This window comes from Carya illinoinensis, chromosome 10 (genome assembly GCF_018687715.1).
Source record: "Carya illinoinensis cultivar Pawnee chromosome 10, C.illinoinensisPawnee_v1, whole genome shotgun sequence".
NCBI lineage: Eukaryota > Viridiplantae > Streptophyta > Magnoliopsida > Fagales > Juglandaceae > Carya > Carya illinoinensis.
Window position 1 is genome coordinate 16,301,344 of NC_056761.1, and position 4,280 is coordinate 16,305,623.

Sequence of the window (4,280 nt, forward strand, 5' to 3'; positions counted from 1 at the left end):
TTTAATTAAATGGCTTTATATGGGTGCAGGGGCTGACCTATGCTGACAGCGAGGGGGCCATCAGCCTAACCAAAAAAGCAATTTTAAAAAAATGACACTTAGTTGTTTAGGTGTTTTTTAGATTTTCAACAATTTTTTCATACTTACACCTATTTTTTGTTATTAATAAAATCTCAGATTCTTATTTCTTTTCACATCTCATAAGAGGCAAGAAAATAGCTTGGTCTCTTTTTATAAGCTATGTTAACGTTGTACGCCTCTGGGTCGGATACCCGTAACTCAAGACTGGGTCTTTATATCTGCATAGTTATGAAAATAAGAGAAAGAGAGAGCGGGACCCATGGTGGCCAAGGAGTCTTCGATGCTTAAGTCAGTATATCTACTTTGTAGTTTTTACTAAAGTACCAAAACTTGGAGAGAGTTCTTCATACCTAATGGTTGGCTTTTATACGAGGTTTTTGGAGGGACATCCCATACCTTGCCTGAGGGCATTATGTCATTTTGACTATTTTTTACCAAAATCCTTTAATGCAGCGTGACTCCTAAGGTGACGCTATTAATGCGGCATGGAGTCCAGGGAGGGTCACCATTCATGCGGCGTGGCTTCCTGGGTGGGCTTTGGCGAGTGGGTGATCGTCACCAAGTCTTTCCATAACTTCTATTAGGAGATTGCGGGTTCTCCACATCTCTCACCCACTTGTCTGTTGCAGGTTCTTATGTGCTAGGCGTCATTGTGGTGGGTGTCAGGACGACGAGTGCCATTTGTCCCTATCACTCATCTTTCTTGCGTTGGGGCTGCTTCACTGGTTGGTTTAGCTTATGGTTTGGGTACTCCGATGCGATGTATTGACTCCTTTCAAAAAGGGTCATTGGGCCAGGTTGGGCCCCTCTTGGTCCCTCATGGGCTAGGGGAGGGAAAATTCCCTTGCAAGTTATTTGGTTAATTTACGACCTCATTTTTCCTATTTATTTGCACTTTTCCTTTCAAGCCTTCCACTAGCTAACTTATTTGGATTAGTTTTGTTAGTAATTAAGAGTGAAGGCAACAAATCTCACATATCTATTTCTATCTACATTATAAAGACTTTACAATACTCAATCTTAGATTCAATAAAAAATTTTAATTTTGTTTACTTAATTATTATTGTTTATTTCAACAAATCTCACATAACTTTTCTATCTTAATTTTGTTGTTCATTTGAGTTTGTGGAGCTCAAGTGAGAGGTCCAGATGGGTGTCTGTAATAATTTAGTTTGTCCTTAGATAGCTACTTTATATGGTTAATGTTAAATGTTGATGACACGCTTTGCTACCTTAAATGTCAGTTACTGTAGTTCACCCTACATACGACACACTTTGCTAAACACCCTCACCCCAACACACCAAATCCTAGTTCCGCCCCTGCATGGGTGTGTGTATCTTGATCCTAAGCCGAGATGAGGCAATATCTCAATAGAGCACTTTTGGCCACTCTTGATTGCATAATATTGAGTGACATCCCCTACATTGTCACTAGAAGACAACAAGCTCTAGCTAGACTATACTCAAAACCGTAACCCCTCTAATGGTAGAGCCAGAGGACGTTGTGGTCAAGGATGGAGTGCAAAAACAAGTGTCAATCGTAACAAAGTCATACATGTTGCTCAGATGACTAATACAAGAGGGAGGGCGAATTGATATGTATTTAAAAAAATAACAATTATAAATAAAATATACAATATAAAATATAAACAAAATACGAAACAATAATAAATATAAAGAGTAAGGATAAGAGAGAAGCAAACTCAATATGTTAACGAGGTTCGGCCCCACTGCCTACGTCCTCACCTCAAGCTACCCATTGAGGATCCCCAAATTCATTATTCAACCTCCTTCAGGACGAGATAGAAATCTATTACACCTTTAAACAACACTATTACAAAGGATCCGTGTAGAACACCCTCTACACTTGCAATCACCTTACACGTGGTAATTCAACTATTCCCTGTGTAGAACACTTTTTACATGCACAAAGGTTATACACATTTTTTTACTGATAAAAGAGCTGATAGTGGGTAGGTTATCAGAAAACACTCATCAATTAGTGAAATAAGAACAATACAGCGCAAACTATATTTTTCTCAAAATGAATAAGGATTAAGGCTCAATGCTTAGAGAAGAGAAAATGAAAGTTTTGAATGAACGTTATATTCTCTTAGTGTTCTGAATGTGAAGCTCTCAAATGATCTATTTATAAGCATATGAGACTTCATATTCAAATTTAAAAAGATTCACATGTCAAAAATAACATCATTCACTTTTTCAAAAAATTCAAATAAAAGGTTCTTTTTCAACATCATTCACTTATACTAAATTTTGATGATCTTTTCTAATGTTCCATGTTGAACTTCCTCTATTGTGTTCTTTTTATTGAGATTGAGACTTTCCGTATTATTTATACTTCCTGTTTCTTCATCAATAGATTTCTTGGAGAGTCGAGAATTAGATTCATCAAATACTACATGCATAGATTTTTGTACAGTCAAAGTCTTTTTATTGAATACTCTTTAAGCTATACTATTAGTAGAATACTCGAGAAAGATACCTTCATCAGATTTTGCATCAAACTTGCCTAAATTATCGTTGTTATTCAAAATAAAACATTTGCATCCAAATACACACTACAAGAAATTGCTCCATTTCCAGCGGGGCGACTTGTCAAGTCGCCGGAAAAAATACATAATTTAGCCGCTATTTGTCATTACCCGCTATTTCTAGTCGCCACCAAATAGCCGCTATTAAAGAGCCAAGTAAAAGTTTTTTCGGCTTCTTTGAGAGTTGCCAGAAATACCAATTATTTCCGCCAATAATAATAGCCGCAAATGAATAAAATTTTGTCACAATAATTTTTGCCTATATCCATCATCCATTGCCAAAAATAATTTCCGGCTATATTTTTTAGCCGAAAATATCTATTTGCGGCTACATGTTCAAAGTCGAAAATAGGTATTGGCTAGTTGTAAGTCGCCAATTTCTTTTTCAACTATATATTTTCGCCAAATATACGTATTTGCTGCTACGTTTGTAGCTGGAAATTGTGCTGGCTTGTTGTATTCGACAATTTTATTTTTTGGCTACATGTTTGTTGTCGGAAATAGTTGTAGGCATTGTTGGCTGGCCAAATTTAAAGGTAATAAAACTTAAAGGTACTTGCTTGTTAATAAACAAAGCAAGTTAATAAACTAAAAATACTATATTTGGAGAAATTCAGTTTTTGCTTGAAACATCATTCATATAACTTCAAAGTACATATTTGAAGCTTAACCACTACACTACCATTGTTTTAAGTTTTACATAAAACCATCCAATATATCACAATGGAATATAAATTTACAAGTAAAAGTTTTTCTATATGGGTTTAGCTAGCTTTTCCATCAATCTTTGACAGCTTCTGAAATGTTTTTGCTCTATTTCTTGATATTTTAGTTCAATCCTGTGAGAAACAAGAATAAAAAATAGGTCATGAGGTTTTAGAGATGTTATCAAACACAAGCTAGCTAGCATGCACAACCAACTAGATAGAATGAAAAATGAAATAAATCTTGAGGCCAGCTATCGTCAGTAAGAATTACATCATATGCAGTCCTAGAAAACAGAGAAAAATACAAAATTACCTGTAGCCGAAGAATATCATATGAAGACAACAAGACAATTCAAGAGATTCACAAAACAATTTCAATTTGATTCTACTAGTTAACACGAAACTAATAACCTATTATAAGTTATCATGACTCGAAGTGGAGGGATATGAATTAGAAAAAACCATGCAAGAATAAAGGGTCGTGACCCCCTGACTCCATTCTTCTTGGGTAATTCAAACCAAACCCACTGCTCATATATAGAGGAGTATTCCACCCAACCCTCCCAATTTTGACCACAATGACCATATATTTAACTTTCTATAAGTCCATAGAAACAGAAAGGGCATGCAGAAAATCAACCTACAAATCATAACTAGCAGGAAGAAGTAAAAATAAGGCTCCCATACCTTATAAGAGGAACCCTTGGCCCCTATTCCCTAGTCTCCAAGGCTAAGGAACTGACATATCACTTTTTTTGTTTGTTTGTTTAATTTTCTTTTAAACTTCCAGTATGGTTCCCTGCATTATCATTATTTTAACTTTCCATTAACGTAATATCCCATTGCCCAACCATCTCTCCATCAATTTGTACAATTCTCGGGGAATTTCATCACTATGATGTACCATTGCCTTACAATAAACTACAATTCCATCCCTTGA